This window comes from Pinus tabuliformis, chromosome 9 (genome assembly GCF_031772625.1).
Source record: "Pinus tabuliformis cultivar Carrire ecotype Pingquan chromosome 9, CPIR1, whole genome shotgun sequence".
Taxonomy (NCBI): domain Eukaryota; kingdom Viridiplantae; phylum Streptophyta; class Pinopsida; order Pinales; family Pinaceae; genus Pinus; species Pinus tabuliformis.
In genome coordinates, this window is record NC_142307.1 from 1,056,228,197 (window position 1) to 1,056,247,199 (window position 19,003).

The 19,003-nt window shown below is 45.6% G+C and overlaps 2 non-coding genes and 1 pseudogene across 2 annotated transcripts; all 3 read left to right on the forward strand.

Annotated features, from left to right (window-relative positions):
• Positions 1-6,000: 6,000 nt before the first annotated feature.
• LOC149152324 (18S ribosomal RNA) lies at positions 6,001-7,812 on the forward strand (annotated as a pseudogene).
• A 2,704-nt stretch (positions 7,813-10,516) lies between these two features.
• Positions 10,517-10,670, forward strand: LOC149152325 (5.8S ribosomal RNA). Its single transcript, XR_016263938.1, has one exon. It is a non-coding gene; the product is annotated as a 5.8S ribosomal RNA (ribosomal RNA).
• Positions 10,671-10,915: 245 nt separating this feature from the next.
• Positions 10,916-14,309, forward strand: LOC149152326 (25S ribosomal RNA). The gene has a single exon (XR_016263916.1). It is a non-coding gene; the product is annotated as a 25S ribosomal RNA (ribosomal RNA).
• Positions 14,310-19,003: the final 4,694 nt, after the last annotated feature.

Here is a 19,003-nt window from a genome sequence, read left to right on the forward strand (position 1 = left end):
ACAAAAAATGCACTTAAGATGATTAAGCAATCTTTTCCCTTCAATGAACTTCTAGCTAGGAAAGAGTTTGAGAATGCAAATACTTGTAAACACAAATCTTTCTTAACAAACAAATTAAAAGAAGAGTTTTTTGTCTTTTCCAATGCACTCAAAACGAGACAACTAGTTATTTTCACAAAAATTTCCCTTTTCGTTCAAAACACTCAACCACTACAAAAACAAATTTTTTCCAAAAGAGTTTTATTTTTTATTTTTTATAAAACACTCAAAACTATGGAAATAACTAATCTTGAGATCTATAAACTATAAAAACCTATTTGAAGTCAAAGCTTACAAGATGTCCTTTTAAGGATGTTTTACTTAGCTAGATGTAAACTAAGGACCAATTTATGCAGAATCACAAATCAGTCAAAAACAAACAATTTGTGTTTTCTTTCCTAAAAATGAAATCCAAACTTTCAACACAATTCGAAGTTTCGTAAGGAGAAAACATAAGGTGGATTCCTCAACAAAAGTATGCAAATGGTCAGACTCATAAGAAGGCTAGAAAAAACCAAGGGGATCTGAGGTTTCTACAACTTCTAAGCTCAGTGTTACTACAAGACCAAAATGAAAATCAAACCCAACAACCAAAACTTCTAGGAATTTCACCTACAACCCTAACACCAATGGAATTAACCTAAGAAAAGCTTCTGACAATTTATATGCAGGTCTGGGCAGGGGATAATAACATCTAAACAAAAACTAAGCTGACTAACAGAGAAAATCTTAGGATTTCCAAAATTTTGACAGGGTCCGCAGGCCCACAGTTAACACAGGTGTGGTACCGCTCTGTGCTAAAAGAAAAAGTGCAGATAGGTCCACATTATGTCACAAGCCTAGGGTGTGGTCCTCTCCCAAAGTTATGAAAAACAAAAAATAATCCTAGATCTACTAAATCTACCCAATTCCACACTCAACAAGCCAAAAACAGAAACAAAAACACAGTTTCTCAGGTCAAAGTAAAAACAAGGAAAAAATCAAGTCCCCATCGGAGTCACCATTTTGTCACACGGAATGAGTCGATCTTGCGGACAAGATAGACCTTCCTAGAATCTAACGATATCTAGTGACAAGCAAGCCAATCGAAAACTATCTTTCTCTAAATATGCATTTATAAACAAAGGTAAACAAGTGTTTAGGCATACCTTGGGTCCAATGCAAGTTTGTGGAAGCCTCGCTCCTTTGATCCAAATGAGCTCCCTTATTGCGAATCTGCAAACACAAATAAGCAAACAAATTAAACAACACCTGAAAATCCAATATCATAAAACATACTTAACATGAAGATCAAGGAATTCATGAAACAAATGACATAGGACAATTTGTTGAGAAAAATGAATCTGATTGTATTAATTCAAATGAAAGAAGAACTTTACAACCTATGCCTTGATGTTGTATAAGCTCCTCCCAGGGTCCAACAAGAAGTCTCCTCTACTTTGACAAGTTTCACTCTCTTCCCAATGAAGCCAAAAAGGTATGTGATCTCTCCTATCAAGCTTAACTAGGAAGTCTAAATTCCACCAGCATTTACCCTAAAAAATGTTCAGCTTCTAACCTCCCTAGCAACCAGCCCAATGCCTTAATTTATAGTGCAATGGAGGGAAGTTACTAGGTCCTCCTTCAAAGGGATAAAGCCCTCCTTCAAAGGGATAGCTCCTATCATAAAGGGATTAGCTCCTCCTCTTTTGGGATGCATGAACCACCTATGAGCGACCAATCCACGTCAAAATTCCTTCTAGAATAATCTAGAATTAACCCAAAGTGAGTTTTTTATAATAAACTTGTGCCTTTTTTAATTTCACAGGGGTCCACACCCACTCCTTTAGGGATAGAGCAGGCAGGTCTGCAGTTTTTGTGAACAGGGGGTGCGGGACCGTAGGCAATAGTGAGAGAAAGTGTGAAACTAGAGCTTTTTTGATTTTCAATGCCTTTCTCTCATTTTCAAAGCTTGACTTGAAGAGATGAGGTTTGAGACTTGCTTAGGAGGATAGTACAAGTGATGATAGACCCATACTAACTGAAAATAATCATGGTGATGATATTTTTGTGTAACACTCTCCATCCCCACTCGGTAGCACATGAGCTGTAAGGTTGGTCGTGCTCGTTCCGGGAGGCATATGTGAACAATTCCCCTTATGATCTCCAAGTTATTGGGGAGTTGTATGGGATGTTGTGGTGTGGCTTCTGAGCTCATCCTGGTCCCCTCGTGCCCATCCAAATGATACAAGTGACAAGTTTTCTTTCCGTGTGAAAGGTGGGTTGGTAATTGAGTTGTTTTTTCGGGCTTGCCTAAATGATGGCCTTGGGTCGTTTGTAGGGTGGCCGATTTTCATCTTCTCTCCATCCCCACTTGGTAGCACATGAGTGGTAATGTTGGCCATTCTCATCCTGAGAGGCATATGTGAACAATTCCCTTTCTTCTCTCTAAGTTCTTGGAGTTGTATGGGTTGTTGTGGTGCACCTCCTTAGCTCATCCTGGTCCCCACGTGCGCCTCCAAATGATACCAATGACAACTTTTCTTTCCATGTGAAAGGTGGGTTGGTAATCGAGTTGTGTTTTTGGGTTTGTCTAAAAATGGCCTTGGGTCGTTTGTAGGGTGGTCGATTTTCATCTTCTCTCCATCCCCACCTGGTAGCACATGAGCGGTAATGTTGGCCATGCTCATCCCGGGAGGCAAATGTGAACTACTCCCCTTCTGCTCTCCAAGTTCTTGGAGTTGTATGGGTTGTTGTGGTGTGGCTCCCTGGCTCATCTTGGTCCCCTCGTGCCCATCCAAATGATACAAGTGACAAGTTTTCTTTTCGTGTGAAAGGTGGGTTGGTAATTGAGTTGTGTTTTCAGGTTTTCCTGAAGGATGGCCTTGGCTCATTTGTAGGGTGGTTGATTTTCATTTTCTCTCCATCCCCACTCGGTAGCACATGAGCGGTAATGTTGGCCATGCTCCTCCTGGGAGGCATATGTGAACAATTCCCCTTCTGCTCTCTAATTTCTTGGAGTTGGATGGGTTGTTGTGATGTGGCTCCCTGGCTCATCCTAGTCCCCTCATACCCATCAAAATGATACAAGTGACGGGTTTTCTTTTCGTGTGGAAGGTGGATTGGTAATTGAGTTGTTTTTTCGGGTTTGCCTAAAGGATGGCCTTGGGTCATTTGTAGGGTGGATGACTTTCATCTTCTCTCCATCCCCACTCGGTAGCATATGAGCGGTAATGTTGGCCATGCTTGTCCCCATCCCTCTTGCCCATCTGAATGATAAAAATGTTAAAAGTTTGCTCGGCACTCCTTTGAGCCTTTGTTGTTGTGGTCCCAGATGGAAGCCCCAAAATGCCATTGTGCCTATGTCACTATCGTGCCCCTCGGTTGTTGAGAATAGAAAATTTTTATTGGGCTAGGTAGCCATGTGTGGCTCCATTGAAATTGGCTCCTCATTATATTGTTCACATCCTCCTTATTTGGTGGGGAGGGTTTTGCTTTCCGTGTGAGAGGTGGTTTGGTAATCGATGTGTTTTCGGGTTTGCCTGAATGATGGCCTTGGGTCATTTGTAGGGTGGTTGATTTTCATATTCTCTCCATACCCACTTGGTAGCACATGAGCGGTAATGTTGGCCATGCTTGTCTCGGGAAGCATATGTGAAAAATTCCCCTTCTGCTCTAAGTTCTCAGAGTTGTATGGGTTGTTGTGGTGTGGCTCCCTGTGATGGCTAGCCTCTTCACTGTTCGGCTATTTATGGTGTCGGTTTCTTGTGCTTGTACTCTTTCTGTGTTGGCATTTTCAGTTGAGATGCATACATTTAAGAAGGACGTGGAAGGGTTTTGGTTGTAAACCACCTACCCTCCCTCTTGCTTTCTTTTTCTGTCAAGTGATGAGAGGCACTATTCTCCTTATTGTAAAGTTAATCGTTAGCATTCCTTTCAAAGTGCACATCATTCATGGTTGCGGTGGCTTTGAGGTTTTGATAGATGTGTTGGCCCATATGTTTGATCAAGTGGTCAGTTTTTTCCTTGCATCTTGCGTGGCTGGCAGGCTTTTGCGGTTGGAAATGTTAAGTCACAACGTTTATGGGAATCTTTTGTTTCAATTGTGTATGCGCTCATGGTCCAATAGGGAGAAGGCTTGCTACATCGATGGTCGGGGCTATCTAGAAGAAGGATTTCGAGGTGGAACGCTTCGACCTCCCTCCTTTGCATGGAGGTGGCCGTAGGTGAAAATTATTCATTGTCCAGTTGGTAAAGTTGTGGGAAATCTCCTAAGTTGCCTATACGTAGGGTGCATGGGGTGCGGAGCTGCCCGATCCCTCCTCCTGTTTGGATATGTTCTTGTATTGTGTAGTGAGCCTCTTGATTTTCATTTATTTCCTTCCTTTTCCTTTGCATTGTGGTTGCCGCAGGTGGTCAAGTGATTGAGATCTACCATTGTTGTTGTCTGGGTGGACTCCTAGGTGGCCTCAGTGCATGGCGTGGAGGGTCGGGGGGCATTTCTAAGAGAGGTTTTGGGCTCAGTTGGTCTTGTTTTATTTCCTTCTATTTCCTTTGCATTGAGGCTGCCACAGGTGATCATGCAATCGACGTCCATCATTGCTACTGTCCGGGTTGACTCCTAGGTGGCCTCTATGCGGGGAGGGGAGGGTTGGGTGGCATTTGTTGTTTCAATTGTTTATGTGCTTATGGTCCAATGGGGAGGAGGCTTGCTACGTTGATGGTGGGGGCTATCTGGAAGAAGGATTTCGAGGTGGAATGCTTCAACCTCCCTCCTTTGTGTGGAGGTGGCCATAGAGGAAAATTATTCATTGTCTAGTTGGTAAAGCTGTGGAAAATCTCCTGGGTTGCCTATATGTAGGGTGCATGGGGTGTGGAGCTACCCAATCCCTCCTCCTGTTTGGATATGTTCTTGTGTTGTGTAGTGAGCCTCTTGATTGGCATTTATTTCCATCCTTTGCCTTCGCATCGTGGTTGCTGCAGGTGGTCAAGTGATCGAGGTCCACTGCTGCTGCTGTCCGGGTGGACTTCTAGGTGGCCTTGGTGCACGGCAGGGAGGGTCGAGGGGCATTTCTAAGAGAGGTTGTGGACTCGGTTGGTCTTATTTTATTTCCTTTTGTTTCCTTTGCATTGAGGCTACCGTAGGCGATCATGTGATTGAGGTCCATCATTTCTACTGTCTAGGTGGACTCCTAGGTGGCCTCTATGTAGGGAGTGGAGGGTTGGGGGACATTTCTAAGGGAGGTTACAGGTGCAGTTTGTCTTGTATTATTCCCTTCCCTTGCCTTTGTGTCGAGGCTACCACAGGCGATCATCTGATCGAGGTCCACTGTTTTTGTTGTCCGAGTGGACTCCTAGGTGGCGTCAGTGTAGAGCAGGGAGGTTTGCATGGCCTCTCTATGATAGGATTTGTGGTCGGTTGTCCTTTTTTATTTCCTTCCTTTTCCTTCGCATCGAGGTTGCTGCAGTCAATCAGGAGATCGAGGTCCATTGTTGTTGCTTTCTGGGTGGATTGCTAGGTGGCCTCAGTGTGGGGTGGGGAGGGTTGGGGCTCATTTATAATATAGAGGTTGCATGGTTGGTCATTATGCATTTATTTCCTTTGCATCAAGGCTGCCACAGGCGATCGGGAGATTGACATCCACTATTGCTGCTATCCGGGTGGACTTCTAAGTGGCCTCAGTGTAGGGCGTGGAGGCTTTTGGAGGCATTTCTAAGGGAGTGGGTGAGTGATCACTCATTTTCTTGTTGGTTGGGGCATGGTTGTAAACTCCAGAGTGGCCTTGGTGTGTTGTGGCTCGGCAGGTCTACCCATTTGTTCGCCATGTCCTTAGCATGTTGCGTGTGCTTCCTTCTTGGGATGCAAGAGGTGCAAGGCATAAAAGTTTTACATGATATTTTGACATCTCTTTGACTTGATGGGTGTTTAGGTTGGATCTTGGTATGAGAGCACCCGGAATTCCCTTTGAAGTGGGAGGGTGCTACCTGGTTGATCCTGCCAGTAGTCATATGCTTGTCTCAAAGATTAAGCCATGCATGTCTAAGTATGAACTAATTCAGACTGTGAAACTACGGATGGCTCATTAAATCAGTTATATTTTTTTTATGGTACCATACTACTTAGATAACCATAGTAATTCTAGAGCTAATACGTGCACCAAGTCCCGAATCTTTGGAAGGGATGCATTTTTTAGATAAAAGGCTGGTGCGGGTTTGCCTACTTCTCTGGTGAATCATGATAACTCGACGGATCGCACATCCCTTGTGCTGGCGATGCTTCATTCAAATTTCTACTCTATCAACTTTCAATGGTAGGATATAGGCCTACCATGGTGGTGACGGGTGACAGAGAATTAGTGTTTGATTCTGAAGAGGGAGCCTGAGAAACGGCTACCACATCCAAGGAAGGTGGCAGATGCGCAAATTACCCAATCATGACATGGGGAGGAAGTGACAATAAATAACAAGACTGGGCTCATCGAGTCTGGTAATTGGAATGAGTACAATCTAAATCCCTTAACGAGGATCCATTGGAGGGCAAGTCTGGTTCCAGCAGTCATGATAATTCAAGCTCCAATAGCGTATATTTAATTTTTTTCAATTAAAAAGCTCATGGTTGGATCTTGGGTTGTAAAAGTCGGTCCGCCTACTCAGTGTGCACTTGCCCTTCCATCCTTTTTGTCGTCAGCATGCTCCTGGTCTTAATTGGCTGGGTCGCAGCTCTGACGCTGTTACTTTGAAAAAATTAGAGTGCTCAAAGCAAGCTTATGCTCTCAATACATTAGGATGGAATAACATGATAGGAGTCTGGTCCTATTGTATTGGCCTTTGGGACCGAAGTAATGATTAACAGGGACTATCTGGGGCATTCGTATTTCATTGTCAGAGGTGAAATTCTTGGATTTATGAAAGACAGACCACTGTGAAAGCATTTTCCAAGGATGTTTTCATTAATCAACAATGAAAGTTGGGGGCTCAAAGATGATCAAATACTGTCCTAGTCTCAACCATAAACGATGTCGACTAGGGATCAGTGGATGTTGCTCTAAGGACTCTGCCAACACCTTCTGAGAAATCATAGTGTTTGGGTTCGAGGGGGAGTATGGTTGCAAGGCTGAAACTTAAACGAACTGACGAAAGGGCACCACTAGGAGTGGAGCCTACAGCTTAATTTGACTCAACATGAGGAAACTTACCAGGACCAAACATAGTAAGGATTGACAGATTGAGAGTTCTTTCTTGATTCTATGCGTGGTGGTGCATGGCCATTCTTAGTTGGTGGAGTGATTTGTCTGGTTAATTCTGATAACGAATGAGACCTCAGCCTGTTAACTAGCTACGAGGAGGTTCCCCTTCACGGGCAGCTTCTTAGAGGGACTATGGCCATTTGGGCCATGGAATTTTGAGGCGATAATAGGTCTGTGATGCCCTTAGATGTTCTGGGCCACACGCTCGCCACACTGATGCGACCAACGAGTTTTTCTTCCTGGTTTGAGAGGATCGGGAAATCTTCTCAAATTGCATCATGATGGGGATAGACCATTGCAATTATTGGTCTTCAATGAGGAATTCCTAGTAAGCCTGTGCCATCAACTCGTGTTGACTATGTCCCTATCCTTTGTACACACCGCCCGTCGCTCCTACCAATTGAATGATTTGGTGAAGTGTTCGAATTGTGTCGACGATGGTGGTTCGCCGCTATTGACATCGTCAGAAGTTCATTGAACCTTATCATTTAGAGGAAGGAGAAGTCGTAACAAGGTTACCATAGGTGAACCTGTGGTAGGATCACTGATAGTAGGTGTTTTCTTTTTTGGTTCTGGTTGGTTGGGTTTCGATTGCAATGTAGGACTGTGTGGTGTGTCTCTAGGGGAGCGGGTTTGGTGTTTGGTGGGAACATTGTTGGTTGATTGTCTTGTGGTAATGCTTGTTTTTTCGTGTGTGTGCCTGCAAGCCATGCTTATGCTTGTCCCACCCATCCTTTATTTTTCTTTCACCAAATGTATTTCTATAGGGGTTCAAAATCTTGTTTCTTGGGAGCCCTTCCGATGATCTGTTCGACCGGGCATGGTTACTGCAATTGAGGTGCTTGGGAAATATGATGGATAAATTTAGACTCATTCGTAGTGGTGGTGCTCAGTCTTTTGTTCATTGAAAGGCATGGGCCAAGGGTGCAGGCTTTCATAGTTGGTTCTCTCGAAAAGGAGGTGGTGGTTGATGTTTTCTTGGGTGAGCTTTTGTTGCTGGTGGTTGGGTCAAGGGAGTGGTTGCACACGCGCTTGGTAGCTCAAACCTTCTATGAGGGGAAATTGTCTGGGTGGGATCATTATGGGATGGATGAAGAGTGGTTCAACCCGTTGGGTTGGCCACCCTAGTCCTCCCGACCATTCCTCTACATGTCCTCGCGGAAGGGTTGGGTGTCCAGGTAATGACCCTCCCTCGGTCTAAGCTCCATCGAGATTGCAATTTTCCCTGCCAATGGGCATGAGGGTGGAAACCTTATCTCGTGCCTTTGTCATCGAGGGAATTCCTCATCCCCTCGTGAGCCACTCCCCTTCTAAGGGAAAAAGAAGTAGCAGGTTATGTCTTTGTTCCTCCCTTCGGATTGTGGGTTTTTGGTGGGACTTGGTCATTTCTTTGTTTCGTGGTGTGCACTTTGTAGACGTCCCTCTCTTTAGTGGCCTTGCACCATTGATGTATTTGTGGCCCTGTGGCTTTCTCCAGCATTGACTGTCAGCCCGTGACAACTCCTCTTTGGAGTTTGATTCTTGACCCTTGTTGACTTTCTCACTGGAAAGGTTGTTGGGTTCTTTGTACACGGAGGGGTGAAATAGCGGGGTGGGTTTGTTATTAGTAGTCTATTTGTTGTTTGAAGCCTTGTGGCAGGTTGGGGGGTTGTTCAGTAACCTGCTCCAGACACTGGTCTCATCGTAGCCCTTGTCTTTTCTAGTGGTCAAGTTTAGGTTGTGATTTATTTTCTTGGTTGTTTGATTGTTGTTTGTTATGTTGTAAGCTAGAAAGGGTGTTGTGCCGTAATGTATGTGGGAGGGTGTGAAGAGGTGGGATGCTTTTTTATTGGGTGCCCTGTTTGATTTCTTTTTGGTTAGCGAACGTCTACTCACCGTGCTATTGAGATTCTCTCTTTTCTTGGGAACTTTGTTTCTTCGGTGTTGTTTTCTTCCCTTCTTCCTTTTACCCTAGCTTTATGGAGAAGAGGTGGGATTGTTGTGGATTGGTATTTTGGAAGGACGAAAAGCAATGCGAGTTCCCAGGGTGGCCACCCTAGTCCTTCTTGATCACCGTCCCCTGCAGTTCCCCCCCTTTTACGAAGGCACGGGGTTTGGGAAGCTTGCTCTCTATTTGAGCCTCCCCTTGTGAGCCGGTAGCCACATTTGATGTCTCTTGCTTTCATGTTGTTTTCTTCCCTTCTTGCTTTTGGCCCCTAGCTTTACGGAGAAAAGGTGGGATTGTTGTGGATTGGTGTTTAGGAAGGATGAAAATTAGTGTGAGTTTTGGGGGTGGTCACCCTATTCCTTCTCGATTGTAATCCCCTGCAGTTCCCCCCTTTTTCCAAAGGAACGGGGTTGGGGAAACTTGTTCTCTATTTGAGCCTCCCCTTGTGAGCCAATAGACACATTTGATATCTCTCTTTCTTTCATGTTGTTTTCTTTACCTCTTCCTTTTGGCCCCTAGGTTTACGGAGAAAAGGTGGGATTTCTATGGATTGGTGTTCAGGAAGGACGAAAAGCAATGCGAGTTCCTGGGGTGGCCACCCTAGTCCTTCTCGCTCGTCATCCCCTGCAGTTCCCCCCTTTTTGTGAAGGCACGGGGTTGGAGAAGCTTGTTCTCTATTTGAAGCCTCCCCTTGTGAGCCAGTACCCATGGTTTATATCCCTTTCTTTAATGTTGTTTTCTTCCCTTCTTTCTTCTGGCCCCTAGCTTTACAGAGAAAAGGTGGGATTTTTAAGGATTCGTATTCAGGAAGGACGAAACGTAGTGCGAGCTCCCGGGGTGGCCACCCTAGTCCTTCTCGATCATCATCCCCTTCAATTCCCCCATTTTTGTGAAGGCATGGGGCTTGGGAGGCTTGTGATTTGTTTGAGCCTCCCCTTGTGAGCCGGTAGCCACGTTTGATCACTATTTCTTTCACCTTGTTTTCTTCCCTTTTTCCTTTCGGTCCCTAGCTTTATGGAGAAAAGGGGGAATTATTGGGGACTAGTGTTCAAGAAGGATTAAAAGTAGTGCGATCTCCCGAGGTGGCCACCCTAGTCCTTCTCAATTGTTGTTCCATGCATTTATCCCCTTTTTGCGAGGGCGTGGGGCTCAGGGAGATTGTTCTCTCTTTGAGCTTCCTCCTATGAGGGGGGTAGACACCTTTGTTTCTCTTTCTTTCATGCATTTTTTTTCCTTTCCTCCTTTTGGCCCTTAGCCTTACATATGGTTTGGCGGGGTGCCCCTATTCAGTGTTGTGGCAGATTTTTCGGTAATACGTGGAAACGACTCTTAGCAATGGATATCTCGGCTCTTGTTACGATGAAGAATGTAGTGAAATGCGACACTTAGAGTGAATTGCATAATCCCGTGAATCATCAAGCTTTTGAATGCAATTTGCACCCGAGGCCTCAGTCGAGGGCACGTCTATCTGGGCATCGCATCCCATTCAAACACGCTCCCTATAATATGTTAGGGAGTAGCGGAGTTGGTTGTCCATGCCCAATGCGATGTATTGGCTAAAATACCAAGAGCGATTTTTTGTGGCATGCGTCGGTGAGTGGTGGTCTTGTCCCCTTGGATGGGCAGTCAGTGTTAGCTGATGCGGGCTTTGTGTGGCATCGCTCAAACTTGCTTTGCTCTTTCTTGTCCTCCCATCAAGTAGGGCTGATTTAGCTCCAAATTTCGACCTCAGCTCAGGTGAGAACACCCACTGAGTTTAAGCATATAATTAAGCCGAGGAAAAGAAACTTAGAAGGATTCCTGTAGTAGCGGTGAGCGAATCGGGAAGGACCCAGTGTGAAAATCGGGCAGCAACGTTGCCTGAATTGTAGACTGTAGAAGCATCCTCAGTGGTGGACCTAGGCCAAGTCCCTTGGAAGGGGGCACCTGAGAGGGTGACAGCCCTATCAGGTCAGGACCTTGCCGCATCACGAGGCATTGTCGGCGAGTTGGGTTGTTTGGGAATGTAGCCCTAATTGGGTGGTAAATTTCATCCAAGGCTAAATACGAGTGAGAGATTGATAGTGAACAAGTACTGTGAGGGAAAGATGAAAAGTACTTTGAAAAGAGAGTTAAAGAGTGCTTTAAATTGCCAGGAGGGAATCAAATGGAGGTTGTTGATGCGTCTCGGTCGAATGTGGAATGGCTCAGGCTGGTCCGCCGCTCGACTTGAGGTGAAAACCAACATAGGCTACTGCATTGTCACAAGCGCGGGTGGATTACTACTTGTTAGTTTTCCATTACGGTGGTTGAGAAATGAAGCGTGCAATGTTGTGGCAGACCGTGTGCACCTGCACGCTCGTGGTGTTGGTTGGCGGGCTTTCCATTCAACCCATCTTGAAACACAGACCAAGGTTTCTAGCATGTGTGCGAGTCGGCAGGTTTGAAAACATGCGAGGTGCAAGGAAGCTGACAGGTGAGATCCCCTCTTTGGGGGCGTGCATCATCGATAGACCTTGAGCTTATGCAAAGGGTTCGAGTGTGAGCACACCTGTTGGGACCCGAAAGATGGTGAAATATGCCTGGGCAGGGTGAAGCCAGAGGAAACTCTGGTGGAGGCTCGTAGCAACACTAACGTGCAAATCATTCGTCTGACTTGGGTATAGGGGTGAAAGACTAATCGAACCATCTAGTAGTTGGTTCCCTCCAAAGTTTCCATCAGCATAGCGAGTTTTATCAGGTAAATAAAATGTTTAGAGGCATCGAGGGCATAATTCCCTCGACCTATTCCAAACATAAAATAGGTAAGAGGGTGTGGCTGCAGCATTGAGCCGTGCCGTGGAATCGAGTGCTCCAAGTAGGCATTTTTGGTAAGAAGAACTAGCGATGCGGGATGAACCAAAAGTCCAGTTATGGTGCTGAATTGCATGCTAACCTAGATCCCACAAAGGGTGTTGGTTGATAAGACAACAGGACAGTGGTCATGGAAGTCGAAATCCACTAAGGAGTGTGTAACAACTCACCTGCCGAATTAACTAGCCCCAAAAATGGATGGTGTTGAAGCGCGCAACCTATACTCGACCGTCGAAGCAATTTCCTAGCTTTGATGAGTAGGAGGATGCAGGGGTCATTCAGAAACCTTGGGCATGAGCTTGGGTGGATTGGCCCCCCGGTGTAGATCTTCGTGGTAGTAGCAAATATTCAAATGAGAACTTTGAAGACTGAAGTGGGGAAAGGTTCCATGTGAACAACACTTGGACATGAGTTAGTCGATCCTAAGAGATGGGGAAGCCTTGTATCAAGGGTGCACTCTGCACAAGCATTGAAAGGGAATCGGGTTAATATTCCTGAACTGGGACATGGCGGCGGGTGGCAACGTTAGGAAATCTAGAGATGTCGTCAGGGGCCCCAGGAAGAGTTATCTTTTCTTTTTAACAGCTTGCCCACCCTAGAATCGGTTCACACGGAGATAGGGACCAGCAGCTGGAAGAGCACCACCCATCTTGCAGTGTCTAGTGTGCCCTCAGTGGCCCTTGAAAATCTAGAGGACTGACTACCATTCATGCCTGGTTGTACTCATAACCGCATCAAGTCTCCAAGGTGAACATCCTCTGGTCAATAGAACAATGTAGGTAAGGGAAGTCGGAAAATGAATCCGTAACTTCGAGAAAAGGATTGGCTCTGAGGCCTGGACCTAGGGATCTGCACCCTCAACTCATGGGCTATCGGCAGTCTACTTGAGCTGCTCTCACGGGGAGGGCAAGCAGTCGTGTGCCGATTGGGTTACGGGTGTAGAATGCCCCCTGCCGGGGGCTTTTCCCTAGGCATCGAACAGTCGACTCAAAACTGGTACGGACAAGGGGAATCCAACCGTTTAATTAAAACAAATAATTGTGATGGTCCCTATGGATGCTGACACAATGTGATTTCTTCCCAGTGCTCTGAATGTCAAAGTGAAGAAATTCAACCAAGCACGGGTAAACGGTGGGAGTAACTATGACTCTCTTAAGGTAGCCAAATGCATCGTCATCTAATTAGTGATGCACATGAATGGATTAACGAGATTCCCATTGTCCCTATCTACTATCTAGCTAAACCACAGCCAAGGGAATGGGCTTGGCAGAATCAGCGGGAAAAGAAGACCCTATTGAGCTTGACTCTAGTCCGACTTTATGACATGACTTGAGAGGTGTAGAATAAGTGGGAGCCGTTTTTGGTGCAAGTGAAATACCACTACTTTTAACGTTATTTTACTTATTTTGTGGGGCAAATATGGGGCACTGCCCCTATTTTTTGCCTTAAGGCATGTTTCGGTGGGTTGATCTAGGTTGAAGACATTATCAGGTGGGGAGTTTGGCTGGGGCGGCACATCTGTTAAAATATAACACAGGTGTCCTAAGATGAGCTCAATAAGAAAATAAATCTCGTGTGGAACAAAAGGGTAAAAGCTCAATTGATTTTTATTTTCAGTACGAATACAAACCGTGAAAGTGTGGCCTATCAATCCTTTAGATTTTTGGAATTTGAAGCTAGAGGTGTCAGAAAAGTTACCACAGGGATAACTGGCTTGTGGTAGCCAAGCGTTCATAGCGACATTTCTTTTTGATCCTTCGATGTCAGCTCTTCCTACCATTGTGAAGCAGAATTCACCAAGTGCTGGATTGTTCACCCACCAATAGTGAACATGATCTGGGTTTAGACCGTCGTGAGACAGGTTAGTTTTACCCTACTGATGAACTGCACCACAATAGTAATTCAACTTAGTATGAGAGGAACCATTGATTCACACAATTGGTCATCGCACTTGGTTGAAAAGCTAGTGGCACGAAGATACTGTGTGTCGGATTATGACTAAATGCCTCTAAGTCAGAATCCACGCTAGAAGTGGTGCATGTCACTCTTTGACTGTATCTCGACCCGTAGTAGGGGTGTCGCTTTGTCTCCCCCAGGGGCCCGTGTCATTTGCAAACTGCGACCGTGAAGCCTCTCGGTCAGGGCAACTTTGAAGTTCAATTCCAAACAATCGTTGAGAAGAATCCTTTGTAGATGACTTAAATACGTGACGGGGCATTGTAAGTTGTAGAGTGGCCTTGCTGCCATGATCCATTGAGATTCAGCCCTTGGTTGCCTCGATTCAGAGCTTCGCTCTTGTGAGAAAAAAATTCAAACAACCCTCCTACTCTCACGCCTTTGCCTCTTCCTCTAGATGACAATTATTTAGTGCTTGGGGGTGGGAAATTTGGGGTTTCCATGCTGCGACGGAAAAGGCGCTGAAGCCCGGGAAAATCGGGGTTTCCATGTCGCACTCCAGCGCCCAAAATTTTTGGGTTTTTATATCACGCCTCGGCACCCAAAATTTTGGGGTTTCCATGTCATGCCCCGGCACCCAAAATTTGGGGTTTCCACATTGCGACGAAAAAGGTGCCCAAGCATGGGAAAAATTGGGGTTTCCATACCGTGCCCCAACACCCAATATTTGGGGTTTCCACCCGGCTCCTAAAATTTGGGGCTTCTACCTGGCACAAAAAAAATTGGGGTTTCCATGTCATGCGACGACAGAAACTGGCGGCGCCCAACCTTGGGCAAACTTGGGGTTTCCATGTCACTCCCTAGCACCCAAGCTTGGGAAACTTGGAATTTCCATGTCGTGCCATGACCGAAACTGGCGGTGCCCAAGCCTGGAAAAAGTCAGGGTTTCCATGTCATGCCCTGGCACCCATGCCTAGGGAAACTTGAGGTTTCCATGTCTCGCCCTTAATGGAACCACAGGTTTACGCATTTTACGGCATGATGGAAACCCGAGGTTTTCAACAATGCTCCACCGCGGCGAACTTGGGGTTTCCGTGATGATGCAAACCAACTCGTAAGTCTTGGGAACTTGGGGTGTTTCGAAACCACTGCCCAAGTCTAGAGAACTCGCAGTTTCCATATCGTGGTGCGATCAGAACCACCGACGAAAACCACCCAATTCTGGGAAACATGGGGTTTCGATGTCACAACACACCCTGAATTTCCCAAGAGTCTATGGAACTTTAGATTTCCATGTCGTGGAGTGACGAAAAGCTGCCACAGTCCAAGGAACTCAGGGTGTCCATTTCATGGCGCGATGGAAATTTCTACCCAAGTCAGTGGACACACGGGGTTTCCATTTCGTGTCATGACAAAAATTGCTACCCAAGTCTGGGAAACACAAGGTTCCCATGTCGCTCACACCACGGCTAAAACTGTCGCCCAAGTCTGGGGAGCTTCAAGTTTCCATGTCATCTAATGATAGGGAACAACCACCCAAGTTTGGGGAGCTTCGGGTTTCCATGTCATTGTGCGACAGGGAACAACCACCCAAGTTTGGGGAGCTTCAGGTTTCCATGTCATCGCGCGACAGGGAACGATCACCCAAGTCTACTGAACACGGGGCTTTCGATTTCATGGCATGATGAAAACTACCCAATTGTGGGAAACTCGGGGTCTTCCATGTCTCACCACGACAGGAACTGTGACCTCGATGGAGGGAACTCAAGTTTCCATGTCGCGGAACAACAGAGAACCACCCAAGTCCGTGGAACCTGTGGGCTTCTGTTTTGTGGCATGAGGGAAACCGCCTAATTCCGGGAACCTCTGGGGTCTCCATCTCCCGCCTGGGCAAGAACCATGGCCCCGGTGTGAGGAACTTGGGTTTCCATATCGTAACATGACCGAAATCACCAATGTTTATGGAACTCATGGTTTCCATGTTTTGGAACGATGAAGAACCACCTAAGTCTTGCGAGCTCAGGGTTTCCATTTCGCGGCGGGGTGGAAACCACTTGCCTGGTCTATCTCTAGAACTTGGGGTTTCCATGCCTCATTGTGATGGGAGCTATCAGAGTGCGTGGAAAGTAGGGTTTCCATCCCACGTTGTGATGACAACTTCCCAAGTGCGCGAAATCTATGGTTTCCATGTCCCATTGCGCCAGAAACCTCTACCACATACGTGGGGGGTGTAAGGTATTCAAGTCAGGAGCGGCTGAGAGAGTCGAAAGATTGAACCCGTAGTACGGGTGCCTGCATTTGGTTATATGCAACTCTGGTGAGCACTGAGTTATATGAGAAGACTTGGCACGACATTTGCTTATGCGTGATGGTGATGGGTGCACTCATAGTGGGCGCGCCGTGTTGGGCATGGAGCACACCCCTTGATACCTGCATGATGGGCGAGTCACCGAAGGAAGGCACGCAGGTGACCCTTGTTGGGTGCCTGGATGAAAGAGGTGACCATGTGTGTAAGAGTTAGGATGCGAGCAGGTGTGCGACGTGTGGCGACGAGTGTAATCGGTGAAGTGTTGGAGCCGACCCATGGGTGCAATGATGCACACGAAGGGACGCAGCGGTTCATTGAAATGGGGTGTGTGGAGGTTATGTGGCAAGTCAACCGGGCATGCATGTTGATGGAGCTAACCCTTGTTATCCTCGAGAGACATGGCCCTTAGGTGAAAGGATGCGTATAAGTAAGGAGGATGGCATTCAAGGAAGGGACATCGAACTCAGACTTGCACATCATAGAACAAGTGCGAAGGAAGGAGTTGGGAAACAACGGAAGGAAGAGAAGGACACGAGTGAGAGGCCTACACTGGCCGGTGGATTATAGTGGGCAGGTTGGACTTGGTAGTGCGGACATGCAGAGTGGGGTGGGTTACCGTCTGGTTAGGCAGGTCGTGCTGCATGTGGGTCATGCACCCTCACTATGGACCCCACCGATGGCAGAGTTTGGGCACCGTGGAATGGAAATTCGGGAAGACAGGTTCACAGTTTAGGTGTGGAGTTGTGTCGTGCAGGCTGCAGGGAATGCATCATGACCACGTGACAGGTTGAAAGAATAATTGAAGAAGATAAACTTATGGTAATTTATTTTCGTTGCATTGTTAAGAACACGTATTGGAAAATTGACTGAGTGTTGAAGTAGGTGCAGACCGTGTACTCAAGTATTGGTAAAAGGAAAAAGTACAGCAGTGCCGCACCCACTTATATGTGGTTGAAATACTACCACTAGGATAGGAGCGTGACATGGGGTCTCCCAGTCCCTCCTCGATAAAAGACGCCAAATTGTAGGGAACCCGAGGATTCCATGTCCCACCTTGTTGAAAGCCTCCCAAGTGCAGGAAATTTGGGTTTTCCATGTCTCGGCGCGATGGAAATCACCCCAGGTGTAGTAAATTTGGTGTACATCGAGTTTGCAACCTCACATCAAGAAAAAGGCTCAGTTGATCAAGAGAATGAAGATTTCTTCATTGGTAAAGGATCTCACTAAGGATCAAAGGTTGGAGTCTCTTCTAGAGATATTCCACCATGGACTATCAAAAGTTGAAAGGACACAGTGCCAGGGAACGAAGTGCTGAAGAAAGAAAGTGCATAGAGGAGGAAGGACTCGACTTGTGCTTGGAGGATATTATTGTCAAGGGTCTAGGGCTTCACAATGACCAATAAGAAGCTTCAATAAGAGAAATTTACAAAAGGGTTTTCCTCTTTGAGAGAGAGAGGTTTTTCCCTGGCAGAAATCCAACATCTTGTGTTCTTTTTCTTATGTTTCGGGCACCAGTTTGATGAATTAAACACACATGCATTAATAAGAAGAGAAGAAGATTAATATAACAAGATAAATTGTAACAGAGCTTCATAGATTGTTACCAAGTCTAGAAGAATCCCGGTATACCCCATTGCCCCTGATTCTTCAACGCGGTATTGGAGCTAAGGTGACACATCAAGGAAAGAGAATCTCAAGAACATCTGCAAGGTTGAAGCATCAAGCCAAGAAGTCACAATCACATCAAGGACAAGAAGGTCTACCATCTATCATTCATCATGGAAGACTACAAAGCAAGAATAAATGCCTTGTATAAAGGCACCTACAAGAAGAACAAATCAAAGAGGGACATACATCAAGCTACACCATCTTGAAAAATGAAAGGCACTACGAGTCAAGTCATCAAGCAAGTCCATTTGAAGAAAGCAACTTGAAGAACATCAAGATCTAAGGAAGGCAAGCCATCAAGTCTTCATGAAGAAAGCAAGTTCACTACATCTCAAACTCTATCAAGTAAGTATATGTCCCCTTCTAAGTATACCTCAGCGTCTTTTTGCAAGGAAAGTAACAAATTGGTTGGGGCCAATACATGTCCAAAGTCTAATGATTTGGATGCCAAGAATATGGACGCTACAAAAGGGATTGTCCTAAACTTAAGAAGGACAACAACAAAAAGAGAAAATGGGAAATTCAAGAAGTGAAAGAAGATGACAAGAAGCAAAAGAAGGAAGATCCTCCTATGACTAAGTCAACCTCTTTGCTTAAAGTCTTCTTTCAAAGGGGGTAGATGTCTCATTGGGGGTCTCAAATAAAGCCGAGATGATAAAAGCATAATCAAGATGAGGTATGTATGCATCAAAGTTTAAGTCATGTCATCATATATATTGGTTGGGTCATGGGAACAATTCTAGAATCACGATCAAGAATAAAAGGATCTCTTTCACCAACGATATGCTCAAAGGCATGTACTACAATGGAGTAAAGGTAAACATGAATAAGTGCTCTCATAAGGAGTATAAGGTGGTTGACTAATCAATCCAAGAAGAAGAAAATGAAGAAAGAGATCAAGCATGTGAAGAACATCGCAGTCACAAAGAATAACTATTTGACAAGATTCCTCAACATCTCTCGAAAGAAGGCATGGAAACTTTGACAAAGGAAGAAAAAGATAAAGGACCCTTGACACCTACGAAGACCTTGGAGATAGTAAGGTGCAGATAACCGATTCAACTCTACGAATATGTCATGATGAAGAGGCCATCCAACAAAAGCACC